We start from the raw sequence: 21920 nt of genomic DNA on the forward strand, positions 1-21920 counted from the left end.
GAAAAATTATCTGCTTCTTTTATTTGCTTCTCGTAGTCTTCTTAGAACCCCAAAGAGGATCTGATATTCCAGGTGAGTGAGTTTTAACCATTCAGGGATTATGTTCAGAATTGGTTAAAAAGTCTGATGAAGAGTATGGACCTTCTCTCCAGAAAACATATAAATGGATATGTCAATTCCTGAACATACACACATACACACACAATTTTAGGACGTTTTCTGAAACTCAAAGCCTATTTAATAAGGTGTTCCTCAAAAAATGTTCCTTGGTAAAATAATTTGGGACCTGTCATGTGGAAGAGTGGTTTTGCAGGGGCCCTGAGGAGTCCTGGTGTAAATCGACCTAATAACTTGGTTTAACCCACTGTTCCCTGGTGATATTAGATTAAAAAGATAATAATTACAAACATCTGTTGGATCACAAATTCTCTTGAGGAACACAGTTTAAGAAAGGACAAACTTGGAAGAGTTTATCCATAGGCTATCTTTCCATGGCAGTGGTTCTTGACTTTGGCTGCACAGTAGAATCTCTGAGAAGCTTTTCAACATTTCAAGGTCCAGGTTGCACTCAAATCAATTAAATCACAATCTCTGTAGGTGGAGCCCAGTAATCTGTGTTTTTTAAAGCTCCCCCTTCGCCCAACCCCTGAGTGATTCCCAGATGGAGCTAAGGCTGAGAATCACTGCTGCAGGGCAGCTCATCCCTATTTCTAGGGAGCTCGTTCATCACACCAGCCCCTGATCTAGAAGTCTGGGTCAGGTCCCACTCAGTGGTCACAGCCATCCCAAGTGATTTGGATATACGTGGTCCTTAGACCATACTTCAAGAAGCAGCTTTATAAATGAAAGAGGGAAATATCTGGCTTAATTAACTTACCACCACAGACAGAATCTTTAAAATGGTTCTTAGAGTATGGATTCCAGACTACCAGCAGTCAGCATCACCTTGGAATTTGCTAGAATTTAAAAACAGGGGCCCAACCTCAGACCTAGAAAATTAAAAACTCCAAGGAGTTGGGGGGGGCAGCAATCTGTGTTAACAGCTCTCCAAGGTGATTCTGCTGTATTCTAAAGTTTGAGAACTGCCAGGATAAAGTGTAGCATTAATCAATCACACATACATTTTTAATAAACTAATGAGTATTACTGATTATATAATCATCAGATTGTGTTTATCTCAATTCTACAGATAGAGGTCCCAGATTATTTTAGAAGGGACTCTTTTCCATTAAACTTACTCTGACCTTCAAAATAGTTAACAAAACACAATTGGAATTATTTTTGAGGAAGAAGAAGGTTAAAGATGAATAAGATGCCTCCCAGGGACAAAAATTTGGATATGACCATCCTTCACACTGATTTTGGGAAAAATATCCTCTTTAGTTAAAAAAGACATAAAACATATTGACTGAAAACCAGCAGAGAGCTTGCCATTATATCTGGTTTAATAAAATCTGCCAGAGAGGACAGGGTGGTGAAACGAATGGCATATATATCAGCACAACAAACAAATGGAAATCAGATAATCCCATTTTTAAAAAATGTTTCTTTCTTTATTTTCAGAGAGAGAGCATGCATGTGAGCAGGGGAGGAGCAGAAAGAGAGAAAGAGAGAGAATCCCAAGCAGGCTCTGTGCTGTCAGCACAGAGCTTGACATAAAGTTTGATCTTACAAACCTTGAGATCATGACCTGAGCCAAAATCAAGAGTTGGATGCTTAACTGACTGAACCACCCAGACACCCCCAGATAATCCCATTTGAGGTCTTTCCAAGCTTAGATACTTTTCCCAGGAATTACCTCCTCCATGGAACAAAACTGTCAACAAACAACCCTGGGTAAGAGAGTCCATCTCTCTCAATGGTGTGGAAGTTGGGCTACTCTGTAGGGGACAATAATGAATGGGTTAGGATGTCATTTCCCACAGGAAATGAGGATCCAGAAACAATGCTTGCCAGTGACTGGACAGACACTTCCTCTCAATTATTGAGGGTTATGTGAGTCTCTTCCTACTTTATAGATTCTTGGGATAGTCCCTAATGGAGAGCCATTAACTTTATAAACTTAAAAATGTTTGTTGAATTGTATTAAATTATGTTGTTCTGTATTAAAAGGTAAACCCTCCCCTTTACAACAGCTGCCATAGTCAGTTCAGACTCTGTGCTGAGAGAAGTACCCCTGTCATTGCTTGCCAGGGAATTTCTTCCAGGGAGTTTTATAGATATATTTCCTACACAATAGGCGCTAACTCTGGTCTACTCTTCTGTTGGGTAGGAAAGCACCAAAAGCAAATTAGCCTGTTACTGCTCATTTTCTCCTTGATAAATTTGAGAACATACTTTCCTAACAGAAGTTGGGTAGGCTTATTCTGTGATTACTACTGCATATTTTCTCAACTAAGAGAGAACAAAGGCAAATGGAATTTAAAACTAGAGACACTGGCAAAACAAGCAGCCTTGCCCTCAATCTACAAGTGAGCTGCCTATCTCATCAACAATCCGACAACCAATTTGGGGCCCAGGACAGAATCTCTACTCAGAATTGGAAGTCAAGAGGACAGAAGCACCTCTTTCCCATTGCTGTGCTTCCTGAACCTGCACCGCTTGCTTGAACTATGAGCCCTGTACATTTTTCCTCCTTCTCTAGCTCTTCCTACCCATACCATCCTCCCTCCTGGCCATGCCTATTCTGCCCTTCAGAATTCAATTTCCCTACATCTTCAACCTCTTCCTGGAATGTCATCACCACTTTCCTCACCTTTAGTGAAAACTGACTTTCTCCCTTGCCAGATCTTGAGTAAAGATGGCACACTCTCCCCCATCGTTCTGTTCAGATGTTGGTTCTCTATCACCCGGCAGAGAGGTTCATTCTACCCATCCCTTCCACATGTCTCCATCCCTGTGCTCTCCCGACTCTTAGAGTCACATCTCTTTCATGGAGGAAGCTGCATCTAGCTACCAGTCTTCCTTTCCACCTCAACCTCTGAAATCATCTTGCTGGATCATGGTTTCTTAGTCATTGGCCATGCACCTGTGGCACACCTGCCATGCAGAACTATCTGGAATTACTAAACAAGACAAGGTCTCCCTTATGTCCATACCTTTGTACATACTGTTTCCTCTGCCCGCGATGCCATTCTTCGTCTCAAAGTTCTGCATCTTCTTCAGGGGTCACTCAAATCTCACCTCCAGAAAGCTTTCTGTGTCTGTTTTCCAACAGTGCGTATGTAGGCCCTTACAACAGCACTTATTTAAGTCTACAATACATTCTTTTTGCCATTCAATCATTTAACATAAACTTACTGGATATCTGAGTTGTGCTAGGCAATACCAAACTTTACTATCTCAGTCATATACTTGGGTAAGTGTTTAAAGGATTCTTTTTTTTTTTATTCACTGGCAACTATTGGCATTGCCTGTAGATACCCAATTTCCCAAGTCTATGCTAAGCTGTTTCTGAGTAACAGAAGTTTGGTTTTTAAATAATTACAGCTAAATGGTGCGTCTCCCCCTTTGGGCTCTATGTTAAGCACACGGGTCTCCATTTCACTTCTCCACTCGGACGCTCATATGGCAGACCCTACCATATGAACTCAATTACAGGTTTAATGTGTTCAGAATCTGCCGAATGCCCATTTTGAGAGGCATGTTTGCCAACAGGTTGTCAGAGATGACAATAAACTAGTGTTTCTGATAGTTCAGTGTTGTATCAAAGTCAGCATTGCCTTGGGGAAGGGGAGTGTGTTAAAAATGCAGACTCACAGGCTGCTCGGCAAGTTATGATTTCTCAGGTCTCCGTTGGGCCTGGGAATGTGAATGTTAATAAGCGGTGGGTACTGTTACTAAGCGGTGTCCTCAGATGCACTGTTCTAGATTCCACAGGCTCTGCTTCTGACCTAACACATGTCGTCAATGAGAAAATCCCTAGAGAAAAATTCTTTTTGAGTGACTACCTGATATCAGACTCTCAGCTTTAGGGCAGCACTGTTTCAAGAACAGCTTGTTTAAAAGCATTTTTGCAAAGCCCTGGTTGAAGATATCATTTGCTGTTACCAAACAATTTTTGTACAGGGGTCCCACATACTACTTCATACTGAACATAATTCAAAACAGGATTTTCTGCGTAAGTTTATAAGCTTTCTTTTGCTATCAAAATGAAGATTTTACCCATTGTATGTATGTGTATATTTAAAAATATACATTTTTTAATATATACATATTTTTGTGTTCATATACACAAAAATACACGTATTTATTATTACTATTATTTGCTTTTCACTTCCTTTTTTTCCTTAGCTACCAGGAAACAAAGTCAACTTTTCAGTGCTCAAACTGAGAAACATAAACCTTAAATCATCTATCCTTACATCTCCTGGAGCAGGTAAGCATAAACAGAATAATAATAATATTTCACATTTATTGAGCACTTTCTATAGACCAATACATCTTATTTTCATTTAATTCTCTAAAACCCCATGAATAGGTATGAATGTGGATAATGTATATTATCTCACATACAAGGAAGTTGAGGGCAACAGTCTTTATGAGGTGGAGTAAGGTCCAGAACGGCGTGAAGATAGTGGGCACCCTGGGGAGACTGGAAACGCTCAGTGGTGACAGGGGCTCTGAAAGGGTGGATTCTAAGTGGGATTCCACTAAAAACTATATTCTTATCAGTTTTGGCTTTGAGGCATACCAAGCCAATTTGTCCCAACACGTGGGCAGATGACTTTAAGATGGCTCATGCAACTGTATTGGAATGGGTACAGTTATCATATCATTCCCGCCTGGAAAATATGAACGCTATGCATAAAACTTTTAAGGACCCCAACTCACAAGTTCCCTCTTCTGGCCACTCTCTGTGTCAGAAAATCCCATCTGCTGTGAAGCAGGTGGTAACTTGCAGTGACTTCCTAATGTAACTCTGGTGACATGACTGCCTATGTTCATTCAGGGCAAGGGGAAGGCATTACTCAGAACTCTTCATTGGAAGCGCCATGAATTCCATAAAGAACCTATCGAGATATGAATATCTACAAACCCAGGAAGTAATATCACTTTAAGCCAATTTTTTGTTTCAGATGTTGAACTTAAATATAACTATTGGGGATCTTATGGACTCCAGTAGTCTCCTGATTGAGACAGACACATTATTTTGTGCTTTACTAAAGGGTTATACTTTTGCAAGTACATCTCTCCCAAGGCTTATACAGGCTGTCGGCAGTGGAGATACTAGAATATGATTTCCTTCTTTTGCAACAGCATTTTATTCTAAAATCAATGCCATAACTTTCATAGCTAATGGATTTTGTTGGTATGCATTTATCTGCTGCAGAGAAAGTCATTGCTTCCATCAGGTTGCTCCAAATAGGATTGACTAAAGCAAGCAAGACGGTATTCTTGTCAAAGCCACCTCATATTCCAAATGACATACTGTATTCTAGTGCTGACAGCTGAAGGCTAGAGTTTTGATTAATCCACTTTCCTCTCATTATAAACACAACCTCTCTTCCCTGAAGATTCTAGCAATCACTCTGGCAAGTGTTAGACCTTGACAGAACAACATTTATCCTTTGGTGGCCACTGTATGTACAAGAGAGAAAGCTGGTTTTGTTTTCCAAATCTCCTTGGGCATTGTTGAAAAGGGCTCATTTGTGAATGCATGTGTTTCAACAAGCTCAAGGCTGTGTTTTGTTTTTCTCTTCCATAGAAGAGGGCAGTGAGGGAGAGGAAGCAGGTGTACAGTTAATCCAAAGCATGACGGACCCTGGGTGAAAAGTCATTTCAAAGTGCACTGTGAGGCAGCACCCAGTCAGGGCCTGCATGACTGGGTTCAGGGTGAGGGCAGGGCAGCGTGCCTCTAGCTCCACCTCCACACTAGACTGGGGGAGTCAGAAATGGCAGATTGACCCCCACTCCTCACAATCCCCAGGCTGAACTATCAAGGCCTCTTGGGAGCTTATTCTCTGGACTGCTCATGGTCATGACTATTTTTGAGACTCTGCAATAGTTGAAAGCATCCCAGGGTACTCAGTGGCCAGTTTGATATTCAGTCACCAAATAACAGCGGAAAGGAGGGGCAGAGGGGTTGAAGGTGCCCACTAAGAAGCATTTTCGTGCAGTACAGCATGATGACTATAGTTAACGATACTATATTGTACACTTGAAACTTGCTAAGAGACATCTCAAAACTTCTCAAAAGAACAAAATATGTAATGTGTGAGATAAACTTATTGTGCTAATCATTTCACAATATAGACACATATCAAATCATTATGTTGTACACTTTAAACTTACACAAGGTTATATGTCAAATATAATAAAATATTATTGGAAAAAATAATCTTCCCGTTTATTTAAAAAAAAAAAAAAGAACTCGATTCATGCAGCAGCAAGGTGATGAGCTCTACATTTGTTTCCCAGACCTTGGGCAAAGGGAATGACTTGTTTTACCCTATTTGAAAAACGAGGATTTGAACACAGGCTTCCATTATTTAGGCTGTTCAAATGTTTACTCATTAAAGGGAAAGAGAGTAATGTTTATTCAGAAACTGTTGTGTGTTACATAGTTTCTTTTTTTTAATGTTTATCTTTTTTGAGAGAGAGAGAGACAGACAGAGAGCGAGTAGGGGAGGGGCAGAGAGAGGGAGACACAGAATCTGAAGCAGGCTCCAGGCTCCAACTGTCAGCACAGAGCCCTACATGGGGCTTGAACTCGTGAACCACGAGATCATGAGCAGAGCCGAAGTTGTCTGCTTAACTGACTGAGCCACCTAGGCACCCCTAGTTACTTTCATAAATTACCTCGTTTAATGCTTACAACAACCTGACAGGTTTTTACCCTCACTTCTCAGGAGAATGGAAGCACAGAGAAGTCAGTTCACTTGCTTTAAGTTCACGAAGATGGTAAGTGCTCACGCTGAGATTCAATCTGGGTTGGTCTGGTTCCAAACCTCTAGACCTTGTATGACATCCAGGCCTCTCCTTACACCAGCTTGCCTTCATCCTTGTAAAGAGTATCTTGCAGGGCTTCCAGAGAAGGAAAAAGCAAGGCTATGTCAAGGCATACATCTGAGTTGATTACATGGACCATGGATTCATTTATTTTAGGCAGAGGATGTCCAAATTCCAGACGCTCTACCCCAGCCATGCTGAATTTCTTTGTTTCTGCCTGAAACGCTGGTAAAATTATCTGAATTCTTATAGCTTTGCCCAGACCTTGACCCTGATCTGGTCTCACTCAGGTATCAAGATACCACCACTACCTCTGAACAACCTGCTTATCTTGCAAAGGTTCCTGGTGAATCCTCCTATGAATATAATCGTCTCCCATACCACCTGCCTAAGATCGTGCCCCTCATAACTGGGGCAAAACCCCATGCCCCATCACACCCTCCCTAGCTTGACCTCTTCCAAATAACAGGAATGGTAATTTTGTCACTTGTAATAAATGGTGTGGGTCATAGCATTCCAGATCAGCCATGTTATAGTTTGGTTAATTCACTTCACACAAAGGTAGAAATACACATTCTGTTGAAATCCTAGCATGCTGTGGTTGCATAATTTTAGGTAACTGTGGTAGGAGAAAAAAGCCAGCAGAGTTGGAGCAGGGAACCAGATTTAAATTCTCATGACCATCTATTAATATTTATTGTCTACAGGACCTATGCTCCTGTGCAGGATTCTTCCCAGATGATCCAGGTTTTTCCCCCCATAAATTCTCCTTAAGACATATTTTATGCCTTAATTTCCAGTAAAAATATAGAAAGGTGGCATTCTTTATTCCTCAGAGTGAGTTTCATTTCCATATTTTATAATGCAATAGAATGTCACAAAACAGAATAAATGAGCCAAGAATGAAATTTCTTCTGTTGAAACTGAAAAGATTCATACCTTTCCTTCTATCCTGCTGACTCTTTTACTTACCAGGAAAAACAAGGCTCTTTGTAAAACAAGAGGGGAAGTAACATTCCTCCCTCTGCTCCCACTGTATCCTCCCCACACTGGCCCCAACATCACAGCCATTGACTGGTTCAGACTAAGTTCATTAAACAAAGGTGCGAGAACCGCTAAAAGTTCTTGTAAAATATCGGCACAATTTTATCCTCATTCCCAGCTGCCCTTTAATTATCTGGCAGAGCTAGGGCATGTAATAAGTAATCTGGATAAATAGCACTTGGCATATTTTAAGTAAATGTCAAACCAGGTTAGTTTGTGGAGTCTGCTTTTTCTCCATTAATGGGATGCCCATGGGAAATAACCAATGTTCTTTCTTCAAAAAGCATGGAACTGTGGGCTCTGAGTTTTCAGTGACTGCCAATTCAATCACTATTTAAATATTAGGTACTCCCTGCAAAAGTACCTCTGGAACTTCAGCTGCTTTTCTGTCTGTCCGATAACTTGCAACAATGATAAGAGAGAGTAAAACATCCTCCTTTCCAGAGGGATGGAAACAGAATTCTGTGGAGAGAACATGGAGCAAGGTGATCTCCTTGAGTGAAAGAACCAGGGATTTTTCTTAGAAGTAGACAAGTGCCATCTAAAAATGGGCCTCGGTTAATTTTGACAACTGTGAGAGCCATTCATTAGCTATATAATTGTAGAGCTGTATTCATACCTGTGTTTATAAGCCTTTGCGCCTATCTGGCTCATTCTCTGCCCGCCCCCTCAACTGCCCAGGCCTGGACTTCTGCCACACCTGCCTGGCAGGTCAGTTTCGCAAGGCTCTTTGTCTGCTGCAACACCTGGGCTGCTGAGGTGACAATAATTCAACAACTCAGCCACAAGGGCCGATGCTGCTACAAATTTTTCGTCTCCATTTTTAACCAGACCATTCTTTCATTTGTCTTTCATCAGCTTCCTTTTCTACTCTCCTTAGTGGCCATCCCAAAGCTTTACTGTTCTCCTGCGATCTCCTTACCACACTCTTATTCCCTTTTGCTCAACAGACACCACCAACCCTGCTTTGTTCAGAGCAGAAAGAAAGAACAGCTCTGAGGTGGGCAGTCTTGCAACTTTATGACTGACCCAGGTGATGGCTGAGAAAGCATCAGCTCTCAGGACTCTCCTTACTATCTTTGATTCTTCCCTGCAAACCATGCACATCTCATGGACACCTGACCTTGGCTTAATATAGTGGTATTGGCCCCACTCTGAACCTTTTAACTAGAAGAATATTCTTGACTTCCTTGACTGAGACTCAGCACTTCTTGGGATTTAGCTTCCACTCACTCCTTGGCTCCTTCTGTTCCTGGAAATCTCATTTTTCCTCTGTTGTCAGTGCCCAAATTCCAGCATCAGCCTTCACTGCACCAACCCTGGCCTCCTCCAAGGAAAAGCTCCAATGAAAATGTTTTTATAACAAATCCTTCCTTATAGAGCTCTTCCTTGATTCTCTGGGCTCACAAAAAAAAAAAAAAATAAAACAAAGGTGTCTGTTAGGTCAAAGCTCCCAGTTTTGCTGGCCTGCTTTCCTTGGCCCTAGCGGTAAGCACATGGGTGCCCACCTCCACCTGTTCTCCCAAGACAATCTCATTGACTCCCAAGGATTCAGGTATCCTTTTATGACAATGATTCTTAAATGATATTTCTGGTCCCCCTCTATCCTAAGCATCTAACATACCATGTGACATTCAACATGTCTGAAACCAAAATAATTTTTCCCCTCTTTCTGTGTTTTTTATACTGACTTAACAGAACCCTAAACCTGTGCCTTATCTAGACTCTTCCCTCTTACTCCCTGTCTCATTTCCTCAAGCTCTGTTGATTTCGCCTTTCGTGATTGCTTGAACCTGCCTCACCTCTCCATCCCTAAATGCTCTTCTCCTCTCTTACCTGATCTACTGAAGTAACTTTCTAACTTGGTTATAGGAAGGGCCAGATAGTAACTTGGTTCCTTTTTTCTTCCCTGCTTCCCATAAAATCAGTCGTTTCTAACTTTAGACAAATATGAGAATCACGTAGGAAGCTTTAATACTGATGCTTAGATCCCAATCCCCAAATATTCTGTTGTAATTAGTCTGGGGAAGATCTAGGAATTGAGATTAAAAAAAAATGCCCCAGGTGACTCAAGTGTACCTGTCAGGTTGAGAGCTGTGGCCCTGCCTGTGGTTCTGTGATGTAAAGACCCAGTCTATGTGCATATAGGAGACTGGTGTTAAGATATCCCACAGGTGAGGATAACAGGATGGGTGAGGATAACAGGATGGGTGAGGATAACAGGATGGGTGAGGATAACAGGATGGGTGCAGGGATGGAATGGGAACATAGATCTACAGAAAGGGGGAAAGCAGAAATGGCAGGAAGTAAGGGGGAGCCATCAGCCCTAGAAACCCACTGGCCTGTGTGTGCAATGTCACAGAACATCTGCCTCCAAGAAGGATGCTACCTGCTTTCAGGTGCTTCAGGGCAAGCCTCTGACTGCACAGCCCATGTAGTGCCTCCAGCCAATTATGGGCTGGGCCTTGTCCTGGCATGTGAGCCTTAATACTGTCCATTTCTAGGCTGAGCCTACTGTGAGAAGATCTAGAATTTTCTGGCAGCCCTGGCTAGAAGGTGACATCACCCGTACTGCTGAAGGCTGCAGAAGGCAGCATTCCCCAGCTGGCAGGACTCCTGGACATGCTTCTTCAGCTGGCCTCTATAGGAGGAAGATGCTGCCTGTTCCATACTCCTCCCGACCCTTCTACTGCAGACATGGAGTTATTGCAGGAAGTAAAGAATTGGGCATGGTGGAGGAAGCCTTCTCACTGAGCTACAAAAAATGGAATTTTTCTCTTGGCTCAAGAAAGTCAGAACATTTGCTTTATAAAGCAAGCAGCAATCTCCTAATTGTCACCACATTGCTACAAAATGACAACCAAGACCTCTAACTCATGTTGACCAGGTATTACAGGTTGAATTGTGTCCCCTAAGAAAAGATACGTTGAAAGTCCTAATCTCCACTACCTTAGAATGTTACCTTATTTGGAAATAGGGTCTTTACAGAGGTAGTCAAATGGAAATAGGGTCTTTAGGGTGGGCCATAATTTAATATGACAGGCATCCTTATAAAAATAAAGGAATTTTGGACACAGAGACAGATCCATCCCAGACACATTACCTATCCCAGGGGTAAACACTGTCAAGACACAAGGGAGAAAGCCACATGAAGACAGAAATGCAGAAGCATCTATAGGCCAAGGAATGCCAAAGGTTGCTGGCAAACCATCAGAAGCTAGGAAGAAGCAAGGAAGGATCCTTCTACAGGTTTCAGAGGGAGCATGGCCCTTGCTTTTGGACTTCTAGCTTCAAGAATTGTGAAAAAATGAATTTCTGTTGTTTTATGTCACACAGCTTGGGGTACTTATACCCCTTAGAACACTTATGCCTTAGAACACTAATATACCAAGTATACTATTGATCATCAGAGGCGCAGGCTCTCTGGGATGCATTCTAGCCCAAGAACCGTCTGGAGGTAGGTGTATTGTTCAGTAATGTGAACCTCTCCTGATTCCAATCCTCCATAGGCTGTTCTGTGCAGACATCAGTTACTCGCTTCTTTGTGCAGGTTCAAAGCTTTCCTCACTACCTTCTGCAGATAGGAAAGGCCATTGCCTTATGAATTATCTAGCTACCATTAAATGCCTGACTAAAATGTACTAGGTCTCACTTATATTATAACCTTTAATTTTCACAATAACCTTATGCCATAGGTAGTGACATCTTCATTTTAGGATACAGAAACTGAGGTTCAGAAGCACTAACTTCACAAAGGTAGAAAGCTAAGAAAGGGCAGGCCTTGGAGTCTGGCCCAAGCCAACCTGGTCTCTAAGGCCTTGCCAACTTCACCACAGCCTGCTGCCTCCTGGGCACAGTAAGTTCCTCAGACCCTTGGTGGTGCAGATCTTGCTTCAGATATTAGCAGCAGGGACTCTGTGGGCATCTGTCTGCTAACTAATTGGTGACTACAGGCTTTTTGCTCAAGCTGGGACACCCTGATGGCTGTTCTACTTGATGAATGTGCCATGATCCCACCCTGAGTTATAAAACAATTCACGGAGACGTTAATCATTGACCCAACCAACATTTCTTAACTGAGGTATTACAGTAGGCCTGAGGGACCCAAACTCTCTCCATTCCATCTATTCTTTAAAAAAATTTTTTTAAGTTTTTAATTTATTTTTGAGAGAGAGAGAGAGAGAAAGAGGCAGAAGAGAGGGAGACACAGAATCTGAAGCAGGTTCCAGGCTCTAAGCTGTCAGCACAAAGCCCAATGTGAGACTTGAACTTATGAACCGTGAGATCACAACCTGAGCCGAAGTCAGATGCTCAGTCTACTGAACCACCCAGGTGCCCCACTCCATCTATTCTTTAAGTGAATATATTTACTTGCTGTTGAGTTTTAAAAATTCTCTATATATTCCAGATACAAATCCTTTGCCAGACTTGATGATCTGCAAATATTTTCTCCCAGGAAAAAGAGTCTCCTGTCCTTCATAGGTCTGTAATGTCAGGGGGAAGACAGAAATGCCATCCTGACTCCAGCTTCGTTCCTTCCATTTTTATCAGTGGGCCCCGGGCACCCTTCCCTAAGGAATCCAGGCCTGGCCAGCCTGGGGCTACTATTCCTCTTTTTATTTTCTTGACAGTCTGGGTCTATCATGTATCTGATGGATAAGGAAAAAAAAAAAAAAAATCCCAAGACAGCCAGTTTACTGAAAAAAAAAAATCCCAAATAGACATTTTATATTTTAACTGCCATCCAGACCAGTGAGTCTGTAATTAGTCTAGAAACTGTGGCAGTTCAAATAATCCAAATAATATGGATGCTATAATGCAATTTTCCCAGGGAATAGCTACCATAGTCACACGTCCACCCCCACCCCCTTTATTTTATTTTGTATAATACCTGTATCTGAATCCACAGGCAGTCACACATTTTCAGCACCAACACAGAAATGAGGTTAAGCATTACATATCCATATGCTGGTATGGTCTCTTTCAAAATTCAGTGCAGACACCCCTACCACATAGCAGGGTTTACTTTCTACAGAAGCTCAACAGATATACAATTTGCATAAAGTTTTAAAATGCCTGGATCAAACTCCTTTGTGAAATCAACCGCTACATTTTTAAAGAGTCTGATTTATTAGCTGAATAATGACCTCATGAAAACCATCTTAGCATGAGGTTGCACACTTTTTAGTTGATATTTGAATGTTAAAAAATTTTCTTCTAGGAATTTCACTGACCCAAATATCCCCCAAAGGAAAAATCAGCCATGATGTCATTTATTGTGGGGAAATAGGTTCAAGAATTCCTTATACTTACATAAATGGGTAAGAAGAAAGTTTGGGACAGAAAGCCCTCACCACAGAGTGAAAGCACCCGAGGTTAGCTAGGGAGATAGTATAGTGGGATCACGAGTAACTTGTTATAACATCTGCAGGAAATTACTTTCTATCTGATGCCAGTGTACCTTGATCATAAATGCCACTTGCCTCCCAGACCCTTTGTTTCCACATACATTAATGATTACTGTCTGATTGTTTTCTTCATGTTCACCATGTGGGTACTATCTTGTGATCTCAATAAATACAGAGACGGAATCCCTGTTCATCAATAAATACGGAGACTGAATGCCTGTTCAGGGCTCTTGTCTCCTCCCAAACATTAGCCTCTCTTGTATTCAATTCTGCATCTGCTCTGTTGCTGGACAAGAAAGAACTCTAGACTCATAATCTGTGACAATTTATAGTCATTGAGCAGCCTCTGCGGGAAGGATGATATCCCTGCATCAGGGCCACAGATGAGTCTCCATCTTCTGCTTCTTTTATGCAGGGGGTGGACATTCATGGAGAGTCAGATTTTCCAGCTTTCAGATAGGCAATTCTCTAGAAAGGCCCATTTATTCTTTAACAGAGTTGAGCAGGTTTTCTAGGATCTATTTTTACTTATTTAAAATATATGTTTTTAATGCTCATTTTTGAGAGAGAGAGACAGAGAGAGAAGGGGTAGGGGAGGGGCAGAGGGAGAGAGAGACACAGAATCCCAAACAGGCTCTGCACTGTCAGTGTAGAGCCTGAGGCAGGGTTCAAACTCACAAACCATGAGATCATGACCTGAGTCAAAGTCGGATGCTCAACTGACTGAGTCACCAGGCACCCCTCTTTTTATTTACTTTAAATTTTATTTTTTTTAATTAAAAAAATATTTTTAATGTTTATTTATTTCTGAGACAGAGAAAGACAGAGAATGAGTGGGGGAGGGGCAGAGAGAGAGGGAGATACAGAATCAGAAGTAGGCTTCAGACTCTGAGCTGTCAGCACAGAGCCCGATGCGGGGCTCGAACTCACAAACCGTGAGATCATGACCTGAGCCGAAGTCGGTTGCTCAACTGACTGAGCCACCCAGGTGCCCCTCTTTCTATTTACTTTAAATTAAGAACAGTGGGGTGCCTGGGTAGCTCAGTTGGTTAAGCTTCCAACTTCGGCTCAGGTCATGATCTCATGGTCCAAGGGTTCGAGCCTTGCATTGGGGTCTGTGCTGACAGCTCAGAGCCTGGAGCCTGCTTTGGATTCTGTGTCTCCCTCTCTCTCTGTTCCTCCTTTGTTCATGCTCTGTCTCTCTTTCAAAAATTAATAAACATTAAAAAAATGTTTTTAAATAAACTAAGAAGAGTAAAATGAGGGTTTTTTTTGGTGATCAGTTCTATGAGTTTTAACAAATGTGTATATTCATGGAACTACCACCACAGCCAGGATACAGAACAACTCCATGATCCCAATACTACCACTTAGTAGTCACACCATCCCTTTATCCCTGGCCCCTGGCAAAACTGAGCTGATCTCTAACAGTTTGCCTTTTATAGAATGTCCTATAAATAGAACCATATAGTATGTAACCTTTTGATTCTGTCTTCTTTCACTCAGCAGTATAACTTTGAGATTCATCCAAGTTGCATGTATCAATAGATGGCTATTTTACTTTATTTTGGAAAGAACACTTAACATAAGATCTAAGATTTTTAAGTGTACAATACAGTATTGTTGACTATAGGTACAATGTCATACAGCAGAGTTCTAGAGCTTATTCACCCTTGACTGACATTTTATGCTTGCTGATTAGTAATTCCCCATTTCCCCACTCCCTCCAGCCCCTGGCAACCACTATCCCACTCTTGGATTCTATGAATTTGAATAAATTTTAGATACCTCATGTAAGTGGAATCATGAAGTTATTTGTTTTTCCACGATTGGCTTATTTTATTTAGCATAATGTTCCCAAGGTTCATCCCTGTTGTCATATAATATAGAATTTTCTTCTTTTTTTCTTTTTAAAGCTGAATGGTATTCCATTGTATGTATATACCACAGTTTCTTTATCCATTCATCCATTCATCCATGTCTTGGCCACGTCTCAATGAACAAAGAGACGATAGTATCTCAGGTATTAATATCTCTGATTTCAGTTCTTTTGGGCAAATACCTAGAAGTGGAACTGCTGTATCACATAATGGTTCTATTTTTAATTTTTGGAGAACTTCTGTTTTCCTTAGTGACTAAAATATTTTGTATTTCCATCAACAGTGTGCAAAGTTTCCAATTTCTCCATATCTTCAACACCTGTTGTCTTTCAATCATTCAATACTTTGTATGGCTTTTTTTTTTAACACCGTATGGATGTACCATAATTTGCTTAGTCATGTACCCACTGAAGGAAACTGCCAAATTGTTTTCCACGGTGTACCATTTTGCTTGCCCACCAGCAATGTATAAGAGTTCTAGTTTCTCTACATCTTCACCAGGACTAATATTATCTAAATTTTTTTATTTCAGCCATTCCAGTAGGTGTATAGTAGTACCTAATCGTGGTTTTAATGTGTATTTTCCTTAATTAACAACACCATTGGGCATCTTCTCTTGTGATTTTTGCCATTCCTATATCCTCTTTGCTGAAATGTCTGCTTATTTTTTTTTTTTGCCTTTTAAATGTAATTTTTAAAAATAAACTTTTTAGAACAGTTTAGAGTAACAGAAAAATTGCAGTGATGGTAGAGTTCCCATGCATCCTAAACTCAATTTTCTTTATTAACATCTTACATTAGTATGGTGGGTTTGCTGTAATAAATGAAGTAATGCTGATATATTATTATTAATTAAAGCTCATACTTTATTCAGATTTCCTTAGTTTTTACCTAAAGCTGTTGTGTAAAAACTACCTTTTCTATTCCAGGATACTACATTACATTTAGTCACCATGTCTTCTTGGTCTCCTCTTGGCTGTGACAGTTTCTCAGACTTTCCTTGGTTTTGATGACCTTGATAGTTTTCAAGAGTCCTGGTCAGGTATTCTGCAGAACATACTTCGGTTGAGGATTGTCTAAATGTTTTTCTCATGGTTAGACTGGGGTTCTGGTTTTATGGGAGCAAGGACAAAAAAGGGAAAAATGCTATTTTCATCGTATCATAGCATAGTGGAACATGGCTTATCTATGTTGATGTTAACCTGGATCACCTCACCTGGTTGAGGTAGTGTTTTTCCACTCCTTCTCCTTTCCATACTGTAGTCTTTGGGAAGAAGTCATTATGTGCAGCTTGCACCTAAGTAGTGGAGAGTTGTACTCTTCCTCCGTGAGAGTGGACTAGCTACATACATCATGTAGAATTTTGCTTTTGTACATTTTTAATTGAAGTATAATCTAAATACAATATCATGTTAGTTTCAGGTGTACAACATAGTGATTCTTCCCTTATATACATTGCAAAATGATCACTATCGTAAGTTATTACCATCTGTCACCATACAAAGTTAATATAAGATTATTGACTATATTCCTCATGCTGTGCAATACATTTCCCATGACTTATTTGTCTTGTAACTGGGAGTCTGTACTTCTTCATTTTGCTACTCCCAACCCCCTTCTCTGGCAACCATCAATCAGTCTGATCTCTGTATCTATTGGTCTTGTTTTGTTTGTTTTGTTTTTAGATTCCACATATAAGTGAAATGATATGGTATTTGTCTTTCTCTGTCTGGCTTATTTCACTTAGTCTAATACCCTCAAGGTCCATCTATGTTGTCACAAATGGCAAGATTTCATTCTTTTTTATTGCTGTTGCCCATTTTTTAATTGAGTGTTTACTTGTGAGTTTTAATAGTTCTCCAGATGTCCTGCATACAAATCCTTTGTCAGATACATGAATTGCAAATATTTGCTCCCAGTTGCTGGCTTCTCTCTTTATTCTCTTAATAGTAGCTTCTGTTAGCAAAGGTTTTAAATTTTACTGAGTTCCAAATTCTCCATCATCAGTCCTCCAGAAAGCCAGAAAGCTGGGGCTCTACTCACATCCATCTTCAGCAACTGCACTCACGTTCCAGGCTAAGTGGAGGGAAGCCAGAGAGGTGGGTTCTCAGCACCTCTGTGGGACCACAGCTCTTCAGACCAGAGAAAAAGGTTATTCTTCCTCGGGGTTTTAGGCACCTGTAGACCCCACACAGCTGCTGCTATGGAACTGGCTGGGGGCTGGGCCATGACAGAATTGAGGGAAAAACCTGTAAGTAGTCCCACTGGTCCATCTTGAGTCTGAACCTTGATTCTGGGCTGTAGAATACTAGAGGGAAATGGGGAACTTGTTGCCATTGATGGTGCTTCAAATTCTAACCTTCTTCCCCAATCTGCCTGCTACCATTCACTTTGCAGAGTCTTCTAATAGTGGCTCCATGCATGTGGCCCAGGTTTTATAGCTTCAGGTCCAGGTGGGCTTGAATTAGTCTAAAGGAGAATTCTGGGCCATTCTTAGGCTCCATGGGGGTAGCACTTGACCTGCAGACTCCTCCCCACATTTAACAGGTACAAAGTAGCAGGGCTCCCAGTTCCAGTTCTCACAGGTTTAAATAAGTAGAAAAGCACTGAGAGTATCTTTCTTAATGAGTGTTCTGTTGGATGATTAGAGACCAAAAATCTCAGGAAGCGTTTTTAAGGCAGAATTTTGGTAGGCTGAATAACCAGTTCTCCCTTTTATCCACATTTATGACTAACTTGATCTAAACTGTTCTTGTTATTCTGCGTTGATATAGTGGAGAGAGCTTGGGATTTGGCACTGAAGACTTAATTCTAGTCTTGGACTCTTATTAGCTATGGGGCAAGTCAATTAAGCTTATTAAGTCTGTTAGCCTTAGAATGAGACAGTGTCAAATAAAACTCTGCAACTGACAAGCTTCGTAGTTGGTTATATCTTCTTCTTATAGGTTCCCATGACATCTGTACTTCTCAGTGTGTACAACCCTCATGCCAACTGTAAACTACTTGTTAAATGACTCTCTGGACTAGACTATAAGCGCCATAAAGTTAGGCACTATATTTGCTTGATTCACTACTATCTTCCCAAGGCACAAAAGTTGTTAAGCAAAGATCTGTTTAATTGCACTGTTATACAAGTGATGTTGCTAAAGTCATTATTATATGATTATTATGTTATATATCTAATGGCAGATTGTGCTCATCGACATAAACTCATGTTCAGTAAGAACCAAAGAAGGCTTTAAGTCAGAGGGAATAATTAATGGAAATTAATTTTCTGGGGAAAAGATGGATTTCCACCATGACTCCTACTAGCCCAAATCATTATCCTATTCAAAGATTCAAGTTTGCTCTCAAGATACTCCTTAAAGAGGAAATTCTAGCAACCTTACAGCATCCTTCCTCATTGTCTTGACACATTCAGGGCAGAATCTCACCTTCAGTCTCAATCTCTCCTTCAACATTTTGACTCATATAAGATCTCAGAAGTGTAGTCTTCCCAGGAAAGATCTCTTCCCTCCTGGCCTCTACTGGATTTCAAGCTTAAGAGCAGGCATTATGCTTTCTCATTGGATGTGTGGTATGAGCTCACAGGGCACCCAAAAGAGTGTCACACACATATCAAGCCTCATATGGCTGTTTGTTTAATAAAGTATCAAAATGTCTAAGTGGAAACATTACTAGGCTAGATTTTTAGTGTCAAATTTGGAATCCCAAAGTCAGGGTTGATTGAACAATGTGTATTTTAAGTGGAACCAAGCGGTCCTAAGCATGTCCCTATGACTTGCCCTTGTGCCAGGACTTGATATTATCACAGTTACTACGTTGAATGAAAGCACTGGGTCTCCAAAGGGTTCCTGATAAGAGGAGATGCAGTATAGGAATGAGTAAGACCAGGCTTTTAGCCTTTGAAGTCAGTAGACTTGAGTTCAGATTTCAGCTCTACCACTTTTAGCGATGAAATTCTTTACAAGATTGTTAATCCTTTAGTTTTTTCACTTAAAACAATTTTTAAGTGTTTATTTTTGAGAGAGAGAGAGAGAGAGAGTGAGAGAGAGAGAGAGAGAGAGAGAGAGGAAAGGCAGAGAGAGAGGGAGACACAGAATCTGAAGCAGGCTCCAGACTTGGAGCTGTCAGCATAGAGCCAGATGCGGGGCTCAAAGCCACAAACCACGAGATCATGATCTGAGCTGAAGTCAGATGCTTAACCAACTGAGCCACTGAGGCTCCCCTAGTTTCTTCATTTATAACCTGGTAATGAAATGTTAATATCTACACATAGGGATGTTGGACAGATTAAGAGAGGTAATTTATATGGAGTGCTTAACACAGCAGTTCATTTCTTCCTCAGGAAGAGAAATGAGCTATACCAAAGGGGTGAGTCTGGCTTCCAGTGGACCATGTTTTCCCGTGGTGGAGCTGCTGCACTTAAATGAGGCGACATAAGTGTCCATCTCTTGTCTGTCTATCTCTGTCTCCTACCTCCTACCTCCATACCTTTGAGCTGAATGTCCTTTCTCCAACAGTTTCCTTTCCCCTATGATGACCCCCATGTCAGGGCCCAATACATGGACAACATCCTTTCGTGAGTTTCTCCACCAATGAATATGAGCATAAGTAGGGCAAAATATGCAGCCATTAATGTGTATTTATTCAGAAAGCAAGAAACAGATACTGCTGATGGAGCTAATTATGGAAGTAAAGACTAAGGGCTTGGTGTATTGGTTGGAAGGGGCATCTGTGAGCAACTAAACTAAAATTAAGCAGAAAAACCTAGAAGACAAAATTCATGTGTTGTAATCACCTTACTGAGACCTTCAGTCCCTCTTTAAAACTGGAAAAGTAATTAACTCAGAAATCATCATTTCAAATCACTTCGGTGGTGCAAACATTGATGGTTTTAGATCTCTAAGTTTGATATACAAAGGACAATAAGATACACGGCTGATAGAGGAGGTATGACCAATCTGGAAAACAATTTGATATTCTCTTGTGCAGATGAGCATAAGCATATCCTGTGACCCAGGTATTTTAAAGAAATTCTCATACACTTCTACTAAGATAATGGCAAATGACTTGAAACAACACAAATGTCCACTGCTAGAAGAATAAATAAATTGTGGTATGTTTACACAAGGGAATACTATATAACAGGGAGAAAGAATGAAGGTCAACTACATGCAACAAAATAGTTGAATATTAGATTCACAATGCTGAAGAATAAGGAAGTTGCAGAAGGCTTTTGTACAGTATGATGTCACTTCGGTAAAGCTCAAAACAAGCATACAAGCAGTGTGTGGTTTGAGGATGTGGATATAGATAAGACTTTTGATAAACACAAAATTCACTATCTGTGAGTGTGGGGAGGCAGGAAAGGAGCACACAAGTAATACTTCAAATAGAATACTGCTAATGTTCTAGATCTTGAATTGGTTGGTGGGTTTGTGGGTCCTTATGACTACATTTTTTTTAACATATATATTCATGTTAACTTTTTGTATGTACCAAGTATACTTATTAGGAGAATCTTCTTAAGCTGTATCATGGTTTGGGAGTCTAAAATGTTACTTCCCTAATCTGAAGAGTTCTAGGCAATAAGAAATGGGTTGGATCCTAAGTATTTATACTGATACTTAAACACAGTTTTTGGCTCCTTTCCTGGCATGTGGGGGAATGATATTACCTATCGAGTCCAGAAAAATATAGTGATCATTTATTGCTATAAAACACACATATTTATCAGCTAAAAATGACTTTTTTCACAAAATTCCAGAGAAAATGATTGGTCATGCTAGAATCTATGAATGGACCCAGAAAAGGCTGTGGGATAAATGCCAAGCACAGATATGTATCAGAATAAACCATTATGGTAAAATTTCATGTCCTATTTCTTTAGCTTCCGATTTCTAAAATAAATCATGGGTTGGGTACTTCATAAATTCAGTAGGATCAAAAAAATCAGGAAAACTCTATCTATCTATCTATCTATCTATCTATCTATCTATCTATCTATCTCAGCTTGATTGCTCTTCCCCAAGATCCATCCCTTCAAAGATCTGTAGGGTTGGAAATAAAAATAGCACAAAATCTACCATGGCATAATAATATATTAGAAGCCTAATCAATGACAGTTTGTTCTTCTAATGGATTTAGTTGTGGGATCAATTGTCCAGCACAGGGATAGGTTGTAAGAATCTGTAGAAGCTATTCTGATAGAAATATGCTGAATGACATAAAATCATCTTACTTGCTACTGTCACTTCAGCAATTTTCTTAATAGTAAAAAAAACAAAACAAAACAAAATTTTGCATTTTGCAAGTTCATGAGTTGTAAACGGATGATGAAATAAATATCCAGGATGTTAACAAATTGTGACAAAAAAATTCAATTCATTTTAAATTAAGACAACCTACCTGAACTTTTAATCAGTATTGTTTATTTGTTCCAATATTCTTGTTTACCCCTTCCTTGAATTTTCTTTATCTTGCTGTCTGTGAATGTCACCCTATTCTCTACTTTTCATTGCAATTTCACACTTGACCAAAGAACAGGGGAGCTGAACAAAGCTGTTGATATGTAAATAACAGCTTTGAAGATGGAAGTACCAGATTGTTCCTAAACAGAGTAAAATTGCAGTTG

General features: G+C 40.4%; 1 protein-coding gene across 1 annotated transcript in view; it reads right to left on the bottom strand.

Annotated features, from left to right (window-relative positions):
* KCNB2 (potassium voltage-gated channel subfamily B member 2) overlaps window positions 1-21920 on the bottom strand; it is a 358460-nt gene that overhangs the window by 160283 nt on the left and 176257 nt on the right. The window lies entirely within an intron of this gene.

The sequence above is a fragment of the Lynx canadensis genome, chromosome F2 (genome assembly GCF_007474595.2).
Source record: "Lynx canadensis isolate LIC74 chromosome F2, mLynCan4.pri.v2, whole genome shotgun sequence".
Classification (NCBI taxonomy): domain Eukaryota; kingdom Metazoa; phylum Chordata; class Mammalia; order Carnivora; family Felidae; genus Lynx; species Lynx canadensis.